A 13,176-nucleotide genomic window follows, 5' to 3' on the forward strand; every position below is an offset into this window, starting at 1 on the left:
GCTTGCCATGCGGTAGTGGAGAGAACAGTCTATGACTGGGGTGGCTGGGGTCTTTGACAATTTTTAGGGCCTTTCTCTGACACCGCCTGGTGTAGAGGTCCTGGATGGCAGGCAGCTTAGCCCCAGTGATGTACTGGGCCGTACGCACTACCCTCTGTAGTGCCTTGCGGTCAGAGGCTGAGCAATTGCCGTACCAGGCAGTGATGCAACCAGTCAGGATGCTCTCGATGTTGCAGCTGTAGAACCTTTGAGGATCTCAGGACACATGAGCAATCTTTTTAGTTTCCTGAGGGGGAATAGGCTTTGTCGTGCCCTCCTCACGACTGTCTTGGTGTGTTTGGACCATTCTAGTTTGTTGGGAATGTGGACACCAAGGAACTTGAAGCTCTCAACCTGCTCCACTACAGCCTCGTCGATGAGAATGGGGGCGTACTCGGTCCTCCTTTTCCTGTAGTCCACAATCATCTCCTTAGTCTTGGTTACGTTGAGGAATAGGTTGTTATTCTGGCACCACCCGGCCAGGTCTCTGACCTCCTCCCTATAGGCTGTCTCGTCGTTACCGGTGATCAGGCCTACCACTGTTGTGTCGTCTGCAAACTTAATGATGGTGTTGGAGTCATGTCTGGCAATGCAGTCGTGGGTGAACAGGGAGTACAGGAGGGGACTGAGCACGCACCCCTGGGGGGCTCCAGTGTTGAGGATCAGCATGGCAGATGTGTTGCTACCTACCTTTACCACCTGGGGACGGCCTGTCAGGAAATCCAGGATCCAGTTGCAGAGGGAGGTGTTTAGTCCCAGGATCCTTAGCTTAGTGATACGATTTGAGGGTACTATGGTGTTGAACGCTGAGCTGTAGTCAATGAATAGCATTCTCACATAAGTGTTCCTTTTGTCCAGGTGGGAAAGGGCAGTGTGGAGTGCAATAGAGATTGCATCATCTGTGGATCTGTTTGGGCGGTATGCGATTTGGAGTGGGTCTAGTGTTTCTGGAAAAATGGTGTTGATGTGAGCCATTACCAGCCTTTCAAAGCACTTCATGACTACGGACGTGAGTGCTACGGGTCTGTAGTCATTTAGGCAGGTTGCCTTTGTGTTCTTGGGCACAGGGACAGATTATTACAGACTCAATCAGGGACATGTTGAAAATGTCAGTGAAGGCACCTGCCAGTTGGTCAGCACATGCCCGGAGCACACGTCCTGGTAATCCGTCTGGGCCCGCAGCCTTGTGTATGTTGACCTGTTTAATTTGACCCATTTACCCATTTTAGATTATCAGTACCATAACTGTGTAATACCTGATGTTTGAGCAAAATTATTGATTAAACTATTTACAATATAATAGATTAGAAAGAGAATGAATTGATTATGTCAATTTGGCTTCTGCCATTGTTAGCTACATTTGCTAAGGCCTTCTCATTACCGTAATGCCCAATTCTCATTGGCATGCCCTTTGGTTGTCTGTTACGGTACTAGAATTTCAGTTACGGTAATGATAAAAACTGTTTCGGATGCATGTACAATGTAACTCCACCACACACGTGCGCAACAGATACTTCGCTAACCAAACAACAGTGCTAGGTACGTGCACACTTCAATTAAAGGGTAACTACACTACATTTTTTGTTTTTCCCAGACCTATAAAATTGTCCCCTCATGTGGTTTAAGCATTGTTAGAGCATCAAATGTTGTTGTTTTCTATTAGAAAAATGTGGTTTTGAGAGCGAAAAATCTGACCAACCACCACCCCTCTCCTGTCCATAGCGCATTTGCGGCCCACCACTGCAGAGAAAGATTATAGGGGAAACACCGAGTTACCATTTAAAATTTAACGACTTTTTAAAGGAATATTACACTTAAAAATCAAAGGTTGTCTGACGTTTTCCGAACTCAAAAGTGGTCTTCTGTCAACAAATGTCCCTAGACCATCTGTTTTGAAGATCCAGCTCAGCTGTATGCAAGCAATCCAAAATGAATGGAAAAGATGAGCACCAAATAATTTCCAGATTTGATTCTATTGTTGTAAAGATGGGGAGAGGTTTGTCTGTGATAAAGAGATGCTCTGCTTTTTTTAACATCACTTGCAACCAAACAAGTCCTGCAAACTCTGGTTTTGTCACATCTTGACTATTGCCCAGTTGTATGGCCAGGTTCTGCAAAAAATGACCTAGAGAAGCTGCAGCTGGCATAGAACAGAGCAGCACATCTGGCCCTCAAATGTACATGGAGGGACAATGTCAACAACAATACAAAAAATATATATACAGTGAAAAGTTTGGACACACCTACTCATTCAAGGGTTTTTCTTTATTTTTACTATTTCCTACATTGTAGAATAATAGTGGAATCATGTAGTAACCAAAAAAGTGTTAAACAAGTCAAAATATATTTTAGATTTTAGATTCTTAAAAGTAGCCACCCTTTGCCTTGATGACATCTTTGCACAGTCTTGGCATTATCGCAACCAGCTTCATGAGGTAGTCACCTGGAATGCATTTCAATGAACAGGTGTGCCATGTTAAAAGTTCATTTGTGGATTTTCTTTCCTTCTTAATGCGTTTGAGCCAATCAGTTGTATTGTGACAAGATAGCCCTATTTGGTAAAAGACCAAGTCCATATTATGGCAAGAACATCTCAAATAAGCAAAGAGAAATGACAGTCCATCATTACTTTAAGACATGAAAGTCAGTCAATGCTGAAAATCTCAAGACCTTTGAAAGTTTCTTCAAGTGCATTCGCAAAAACCATCAAGTGCTATGATGAAACTGGCTCTCATGAGGACCGCTACAGGAAAGGAAGACCCAGAGTTACCACTGCTGCAGGGGATAAGTTCATTAAAGTTAACTGCAACTCAGATTGCAGCCCAAATAAATGCTTCACAGAGTTCAAGTAACAGACACATCTCAACATCAACTGTTCAGAGGAGACTGCGTGAATCAGGCCTTCATGGTCGAATTGCTGCAAAGAAATCACTACTAAAGGACACCAATAAGAAGAGACTTGCTTGGGCCAAAAAACACGAGCAATGGACCTTAAATTGGTGGAAATCTTTCCTTTGATTTGATGAGTCCAAATTTGAGATTTTTGGTTCCAACCGCTGTACCGTTGTGAGACGCAGAGTAGGTGAATGGATGATCTCCGCATGTGTGGTTCCCACCGTGAAGCATGGAGGAGGTGTGATGGTGTTCTGCAGCGATAATCTATCCCATCTGGTTTGCGCTTAGTGCGACTATCATTTGTTTTTCAACAGGAAAATGACCTAACACACCTCCTGGCTGTGTAAGGGCTATTTGACCAAGAAGGAGAGTGATGGAGTGCTGCATCAGATGACCTGGCCACAATCACCTGACCTCAACCCAATTGTTTTTATTTTATTTAACCTTTATGTAACTAGGCAAGTCAGTTAAGAACAAATTCTTATTTACAATGATGGCCTACCAAAAGGCAAAAGGCTTCCTGCTGGGACGGAGGCTGTGATAAAAAATCGAATAAAAATATAGGAGAAACCACACATCACAACAAGAGAGACACCACAACACTACATAAAGAGAGACCTAAGACAACAACATAGCAGGGCAGCAACACATGAAACACAGCATGGTAGCAACACAACATGACAACAACATGGTAGCACCACAACATGGCAGCAACACAACACGGTAGCAGCACAAAACATGGTACAAACATTATTGGGCAAAGACAACAGCACAAAGGGCAAGAAGGTAGAGACAACAACACATCACGCAAAGCAGCCACAACTGTCAGTAAGAGTGTCCATGATTGAGTCTTGAATGGAGAGATTGAGATAAAACTGTCCAGTTTGAGTGTTTGTTGCAGCTCGTTCCAGTTGCTAGCTGCAGAGAACTGAAAAGATGAGCGACCCAAGGATATGTGTGCTTTGGGGACCTTTCACAGAATGTGACTGGCAGAACGGGTGTTGTATATGGAAGATGAGGGCTGCAATAGGTATCTCAGATAGGGGGGAGTGAGGCCTAAGAGGGTTTTATAAATAAGCATCAACCAGTGGGTCTTGCGACGGGTATACAGAGAAGACCAGTTTACAGAGTGCATTGATGTGTCGTATAAGCAGCATTGGTGGACAATCTGATGGCCGAATGGTAAAGAACATCTAGCCGCTCAAGAGCACCCTTACCTGCTGATCTATACATTAAGTCTCCATAGTCTTGCATGGTCATCTGAATCAGGGTTAGTTTGGCAGCTGGGGTGAAATAGGAGCAATTACGATAGAGGAAACCAAGTCTAGATTTAACCTTAGCCAGCAGCTTTGATATGTGCTGAGAGAAGGACAGTGTACCATCTAGCCATACTCCCAAGTACTTGTATGAGTACCTCAAGATCTAAACCTCCAGAGGCAGTAATCACACCAGTGGGGAGAGGGGCATTCTTCTTACCAAACCACATGACCTCTGTTTTGGAGATGTTCAGAACAAGGTAAAGGGCAGAGAAAGCTTGTTGGACACTAAGAAAGCTTTGCTGTAGAGAGTTTAACATAAAATCCGGGAGGGGCCAGCTCAGTTTAAAACTATCATCTGCATCTAAATGCATGAGTGAGCTTCCTACTGCTTGAGCTATGTTGCTGATGTAAATTGAGAAGAGTGTGGGGTCTAGGATCGAGTCTTGGGGTACTCCCTTGGTGACAGGCAGTGGCTGAGATAGTAGATGTTCTGACTTTACACACTGCACTCTTTGAGAGAGGTAGTTAGCAAACCAGGCCAAAGATCCCTCAGAGACACTAATACTCCTTAGCTGGCCCACAAGAATTAAATGGTCTACCGTATCAAAAGCTTTGGCCAAGTCAATAAAAATAGCAGCACAACATTGCTTAGAATCAAGGGCAATGGTAACATCATTTAGGACTTTTAAGGTTGCACACATCCATAACCTGAGCGGAAACCAGATTGCGTACCTGAGAGAATACTATAGATGTCAAGAAAGCCAAAAACATTTGCCTCCACCCTATGGCAAAACATGTAGAATTGCTGGAAATTAACTGTGAAACTGCAAAATCCTCTCCGGCCAATGGGAATACATATAGAATGGCAGGAAATTAACTTTTAAACAGCAAAAAAGTATATTCTCGGAAGGTGGTGGGGGATGGGGATAGATGTGGGTATTCAGACCGACGAGCCACTGCGGCCCCTCGTGAGTTACGATTTTTTGTGGTCCCCACCCCCATCAAAGTTGCCCATCCCTGAGCTACAGTATACAATCAATTTGACACTTTGGGATGATTTGCACATGGAACTTGAAAATACTTATAGAAATCTACTTGCATTGATTTTGTGCTATAAATGCTAAACAAAACCAAAGCATGGATTGCTATCTTACAGGGTAAGGAAACCAATGTAATTTTGTAATGTGGGAAAACTAGTTACATAATACTACTTTTTAAAACTGGCCTTCTAGGGACTAGTATCTAGAGCATCAGCATTTGTGGGTTAGATTCCCATCCCGGAGTCGCCTCTTCACTGTTGATGTTTCCAGCTACAATAGTCATTTACAACATTAACAATGTCTACACTGTATTTCTGATCAATTTGATGTTATTTTAATGGACAAAAAATGTTATTTTCTTTCAAAAACAAAGACATTTCTAAGTGACCCCAAACTTTTGAACGTTAGTATATGTCATATTGAGTCTACTTTTAACAGAATATTAACTTTTAAAAGTGATATTTTCACTGAACAGTAACTTTAAGTTTAAGGTTAGGATTAGAAACTACAAGCTTTACAAGTCTTTTTTAAAATATTTTTTTTTCTTAGTTTTTAAACTTGATAGTGACAACCCCCCACCACCCAACCAACTGCCTTGCAAAGCATTTCCAGTTATAATTATTTCTCACCACATAACCACCCACAGCTGCATGAGGGCTCAGCATCACCAAACAGGTTCATAATTAGACGTAAAATTAATTGGTATTTTGTTAGGCCTCAATTTGATAATAGTCCGACCCTGATCAAACTATAATGGCATTGCAATCAATACACATGGCAAAGTAAAAGCTTTACTTCCAAGCTGCACTAATGCGGACATTTTGTAAACAAGACTTTCTAATTATGGCTTTATGATTTCCTCTTAAAACCCAATAATCAACAGAGTTCACTGGTTTCTATCACTGGGAAACATGCTGTGTCATCCACATCACGCATCACAGGCCGACTGCGGTAATCAGAAAAGTGGGTACAATTTAGAAGTAGACAAGACCCATGCTGTGTGATCCTCTCCAATGAGGGTTCTCATGAAGGGCTGCACTGTCGTTTCAGGATGTTTTGGTAAACATGAACAACATAACAGGATACAGGAAGTAGCCTCTAAATTGATTTTTGTATTTATTTCTCAAAGAGAGAAGTCGTTTTACAGACTTCACACCGTTTATCCGGCATTTTAGTCTAAGGCAAAATGCTTTTGAAGTAGATCAAAAAAATATTTATTTAAATATCAGTTGATCTCCTACTGTAGGTCAGGATCAGTCAATAGGGTAATTTCTAAAACATTATGGACTCAGATTCAAAGAATTCACCCTTATTTTGAGTTAATCTAAAATTGCATCAAGTGGAAGTGAAGTCCTCTGTAATCGGAATGAACTCTATGCATTTCTAATGACTTTCCATTGTTAAACATTGGTAGACATTTAGGGCTGATATTTGTAGAGAAATTGAGAAATTGAAATCGCATTAACTTAGGAAATGAATGCTTTTACATTCTGTCAGTTGAAACTTGCTCTTGTCTTTACTCACCTCTCAGATTATGGGTATGTATGTAAAAGTTATATACAATAAGAAGATTTGTTACACTAGGCCACACCAGCTCGTTAACTCTCCTCATTATCACACTGCCTACAAGATAAGGTGTCATGGAGCTTCAAAGCCAATACCAAACCAGATAGAAATTCAGCTGATCCATCTTCATGCATACACTCTCTAATTGAGTGTATGCATTGAGGGTCAAATCAAAATTGAGGGTCAAATTGAGGGTCAAACCAAAAGGAGCATGTGTTGACATTTGGCCTGGTACCCCATCAAAGGATTTGAAAAGGCTGGAGGATTTGGGGTAACGACTTCATATTGCCTTTTGGGGTCATGTAGACGTCTAGATTGATGGTCCTGATATCTCTGTGTCACGGAGTGGAAAGGCAAATTGTGATCTTCACCATAAACCCGTGGGCACTATCCATGTCTGAGTAAGGACATGGAAATGGTACATATGTGAATCTACTATAGGTTCTGGATCCAAATCTATTGGTAACACTGATAAATAATGGGCCAGCTGTGAATCGGTGGAGGGGGTAGACTACAGTGTTCACTGAGTCCTGTATTTTGTTGGGCAATCTAAACAACCTCAAAATAGCAGTTTAACTCAGCATGCTCAGCTGCAGGGAAATGGGCTAGTTGGGCGCTGTCCAAGGTCCTGAATAGACAAGATGAGGGCTCTAATTTCCCAGATGCACGTTTTGGTAATCTGGACCTAATGCTAATTTTCCGTTCTAATATCAACTTGTTTGCATTGACATGGGAAGGATAGCATTAATGGAGTTAGCTATGTTTTTGAAAATTGCCTCATAAAAGACAGCTATCTTAAAAAGAGCATGTCAGAGAGGCAACATGGAACATATCTTTTAAAAAAAGAGACCAGTTTGAAAGTCTAACACAAAGACCAGCACTCTGCAGCAGCAGCAGTCTGATGTTCCCAGAAGCACAGTCCAGAAGCACAGTCAGTATCAGCCTCAGCCAGCCACACTCCCTATGGAAAACCCTGGTGAGTGCAGTTTCAGTTGGTGTGCAGTGCAATCAACAGACCAGAGAGAGACAGACAGAACAATCAAATAAAAAAGGACATTGTCATCAGAATTTAATGTTGTGATTGCCCATAGGTGATACAGAGGGCAGTGTTATTAAATGAATGTCACAATCTGATTGTGTTTACTGTATAACAGATGTATATCGAGCACGGGAGGCTGGTGAGCGGAGGAGGGCTCATAATGATGTCTGGAATGGAGTGAATGGAATAGAATCAAACACATGGTAACTGTGTGTGTGATGTGTTTGATACCATTCCATTCACTCCATTCCAGACATTATTATAAGTCCGTCCTCCCCAATTAAGGTTCCACCAGCCACTTGTGAGGCCGAGTAATCGTAAAAAGAAATCAACCTGGGTTACACATATTTAAAAAATGGTTAGGTATGGTAATCATTGCATTTCATATTGCTGCTGCTGGTCTCAAATGGATTGTAAATAGCAGTACAGCTAGGAGGGCTCCAAAGTACACTGGATCAGTTGCAACATTGAAAACGTGGTTATAGCTTTGGAACATAAAGCCTGACATCATAGATGGAAACAAATTCGATGGTCGGTAATGGTAATTACTATACTGTGAGGAAATACCTAATGTTGGAGGTTTGCTTGTGAGCAGGGAGATTCCAAAATTCCAAACAATAGCAACTCTACTTTCAGTTTGGTTTCAGATCCATTTCCACAAAAGTTTGCCCGTTTTCCAAGGCATTTTCTTATATATACACAAAAGTATGTGGACACCCCTTCAAATTAGTGGATTTGGCTATTTCAGCCACACCCGTTGCTAACAGGTGTATAAAATCGAGCACACAGCCATGCAATCTCCACAGACAAACATTGGCAGTAGAATGGCCTTACTGAAGAGCTCAGTGACTTTCAACGTGGCACCGTCATAGGATGCTACCTTTTCAACAAGTCAGTTCATTCAATTTCTGCCCTGCTAGAGCTGCCCCGGTCAATTGTACATGCAGTTATTGTGAAGTGGAAACTTCTAGGAGCAACAACGGCTCAGCTGTGAAGTGGTAGGCCACACAGAACGGGACCACTGAGTGATGAAGCGCGTAACGCGTGAAAATTGGCTGTCCTCGGATGCAACACTCACTACCGAGTTCCAAACTGCCTCTGGAAGCAACGTCAGCACAATAATTGCTTGTCGGGAGATTCATGAAATGGGTTTCATGGCTGAGCAGCCACACACAAGCCTTAGATCACCATGCACAATGCCAAGCATCGCCTGGAGTGGTGTAAAGCTCCCCGCCATTGGACTCAATAGCAGTGGAAACGAGTTCTCTGGAGTGATGAATAAAGCTTCACCATCTGGCAGTCGGATGGACGAATCTGGGTTTAGCAGATGCAATGAGAACGCTACCTGCCTGAATGCATAGCGCCAACTGTAAAGTTTGGTCGGGGGGTCGGGGGCTGTTTTTCATGGTTCGGGCTAGGCCCCTTAGTTCCAGTGAAGGGAAATATTAACATTACATCATACAATGACATTCTAGACGATTCTGTGCATCCCACTTTGTGGCTACAGTTTGGGGAAGGCCCTTTCCTGTATCAGCATTACAATGCCCAAAGCGAGGTCCATTTAGACATGGTTTGTCGAGATCGGTGTGGAATAACTTGACTAGCCTGCACAGAGCCCGGCCATCAACCCTATCTAACACCTTTGGGATGAATTGGAACACCGACTGCGAGCCAGGCCTAATCACCCAACATTAGTGCCCGACCTCACTAATGCTCTTGTAGCTAAATGCAAGCAAGTTCCAGCAACAATGTTCCAACATCTAGTGGAAAGCCTTCCCAGAAGAGTGGAGGCTGTTATAGCAGCAAAGGGAGGACCAACTCACCCCATATTAATGTCCATCATTTTGGAATGAGATGTTTGACAAGCAGGTGTCCACATACTTTTGATCATATAGTGTATGTCTGTACATTAAAACATACAACAGGGTAGGTCAACCTATTATAACATAGCAAAACATTTTAATAGTTTTGTTGAATTTGAGTTTAACCCTCATTGCATGAAGTGAAATCAGAATGATACATGTATTCCACAACTCAGCATTGAACTAAATTGAAAATAGAAATCCCTTTTTGATACGAGTTACAATCTTCTGCAATGGATGCCATTACTGAGCATTACCATGGCCATTGACTCACATTAATACACTTATAATTCTGAAGGTTGACTCTGATAATTTCTGTAAATCGGCCCAAAAAACAACAACTCATGGATTGCTAACGCAGAATCAAAACATTATAATTTGCATCAGTTGTTTATTCCCTCCACACTATCATCACTGGGTGGTGGTAGCCCAAAATCGAATGAACAAATATAATGACCTCTAAAGTCATTCATTTTTGGACTTGGTTTGCTGCAAAGCCTTCATCTTCGCTGCGGAAATTGCAGTGAAATAGCTTTGCACAAACCCTCACTGAGAAGAGAATGGGGTTCTTCTTCTCCTTTGTATGCCAGGCGCCTGATCGGAATAAGATCACATACCTTATTTCCATATGTTGTGGTATTGGGGCCTGGCAGTCTGAGCATCTCCATATCACTCACTCTCCAGTCGTCACCATTCTCTAGCAGCAGATACTGCATCCAATACTAATTAATGCCAAGTTTGTACTGACATAGATTACATTTCCACCGACTGTGAAAATATAACAGGACATAGGATTCTATGGCTTAATATTATTAATGTCATTTTTGTAAATCAACTGAACCATTTTGATACTAACAAATGGAACATCTTCATTTAAAGTAGAATTATATATTATTACTCTATTGACTACAAATGAGATCAGATTGCCACTATCTATGTAAAACTATCTGAAATAAAGTATATGAATATATTATGTGAAATAAATGCTGTTTCATGAGGATATCATTATAACTCCTAAAGGACAAGATTTTACATTTAGAGCAGAGATGAGGATTTTCACTTGCATGTAAAATACTTAATTTTCTACAAAGGATACTGTATGTACTTTGAGTTGTGATTGGTTCAGACAGTTTCAATTTGGAATGAAAACTTGAATGACTAACAAAGATAATGAAACTAATAAAAATGGTTATCTGCTTTGGCACACACCCTTATCATACCCTATAATGGTTTTATTCATATGTAATTGATACACAGCTTCATTGCTTGCCTTTTATATGAGGCTAAGCTTGACAGTACTGCTTAATAAGGCTGATCATATAAAGGTAACTGCCAAAATAAAGAAAAAACTTGAGTAAATTAGGAATTCAAAGTATATTAAAAGCAGGTGCATCCACATAGGTGTGGTTCCTGAGTTAATTAAGCTATTAACATCCAATCATGCTTAGGGTCATGTATAAAAATGCCCAGTCGACATTATTTTGGGTACCATGGCTAGAAGAAGAGATCTCAGTGACTTTGAAAGAGGGTTCTCAAAGGAGCATCGGGAGTTTAAAGTGTGTGTTGTGTTTCTTATTCACAACTTCTCAACTCAATTGAACACTTGTGGGAGATTCTGGAGCGACGCCTGAGATAGCGTTTTTCCACCACAATCAACAAAACACCACACGATGGAATTTCTCATGGAAGAATGGTGTCGCATCCCTCCAATAGAGTTCCAGACACTTGTAGAATCTATGCCAAGGTGCATTGAAGCTGTTCTGGCTGCTTGTGGTACTTTATGTTGGTATTTCCTTTATTTGGCAGTTACTTGTAGATGACTTGAGATTTGCATGTGGTTTGCATACCCTGAGTGATCCAGCATTCTGTCTGGATGTCATAGGAAACAAACACTCAAAGGAGCCATAGTTTAAATTCCAGCTTACAGTTTTTGTAAACAATTAGCGTATAAGCTTAAAAACATACATACAGTGCACACGTTCACTCAGGTCCCAACCTGGGACTGGATAACTATACATGCAAAGCAGTTGGCAAAGAGGTTCAGGATTATTTGGCCATACTGTAGGTTGCTGTGCAACCAGAAGTAGAGGGATGCAGAAAACAGCTTTGCGAATGGGGATTCTCCCACCCAGCATCTGGTACTCTATCCTGCCGTAAGTGGTACAGGTTGGAAGGATCACCTGCCATCTGTTCCAAATCAGAAGGACACACTCCTTTGTTGAAGATTCTAATGCAAACATGCACCCAGACAAAATGTAAAACTGGAGCCAACAAGGGGCTTCTCTCAATTCCATATGGCCATCTTTCTTCCTACATACTGTGTGTGTGTGTGTGTGTGTGTGTGTGTGTGTGTGTGTGTGTGTGTGTGTGTGTGTGTGTGTGTGTGTGTGTGTGTGTGTGTGTGTGTGTGTGTGTCGAAGCATCATGCTAACCATTGCGCTTACAATACCATGACTGGGGTAACTTGGGGGCAACATTACTTCAAGTCACAGTGCAGGTGAAGTCACTGCACAATGGCTCCTAGCACTCACTAGCCAGCTTGTTCACATATGCCATTGCTACACAATAACTTTTCTTAGTACATTTCCAAATCAACCTCATGAGATATTCTGCTGTTTTTTCAAGAAATCCAAGTTTTTCACATCAACTTAGTCTAGAAAGTTTGGAGGAACAGAAAAAGTATCTGAAATAACATTCTAATACGATCAGGGACAAGACCAGGCTCTAAAATGAGATTTTACCCAGCAAGCATTATTATGCATAAATCCATCATCTGGTTACAGCGACATAGTGAGAGGAGATTCACATTAACATTCCCAATATAGGAGTGAAAAGCGCAGAGAATTCTCCAAGGACCTGCTTACCTAAAGGTTAGCAAATCAAGATAATCTCTGCCGCGCAGATACAGTACAGGGACTTTGGGGAATTAGGCGTCCTTTACAAAAACGTCCCATGTTTACTGAATTTAACTCTTGACTTTTAAAACTTCATCCACTTATTTTTGTATTTCCTGATCGGATATGCACTTTTGAATGTTTGGTCTTATTAGACCTATATTATATTTTCAGAGATATTGTAGCTCTAGGAAATAATATTTTTTATAATATGATTTTAGATTCTGACAGTCAATATCATCATTATGAGGAAAACACTGTTTTTGGCCTGAAAGCTAGTTCTATGGCTGTTGTCCAGGGCCCTGATTTAGATGTCGAGTCAATTCCCAGATGCAGAAAGACATTTGGAGAAGTGACAGTGGCAGTTTCTCCAGCAGCAGCTACTTCAGAAAGTCAGTTTCAAGTGAAAAGTTTGTCCCAAAGTTTTCATCAAGTGTCAATTTCAAAAGGAACCTAGATCTTCTGCCTTCCAAAAAAATGTGTCTCTCAAATTTAGTGTGGATCAGAGATCACACATTTGAGAAGATAATGATGCGGGAAAAGTGCTTACCTTCCCTTGAAAGAAACCTTTAGAAAAGACTG

Source organism: Salvelinus fontinalis, chromosome 25, assembly GCF_029448725.1.
Source record: "Salvelinus fontinalis isolate EN_2023a chromosome 25, ASM2944872v1, whole genome shotgun sequence".
NCBI lineage: Eukaryota > Metazoa > Chordata > Actinopteri > Salmoniformes > Salmonidae > Salvelinus > Salvelinus fontinalis.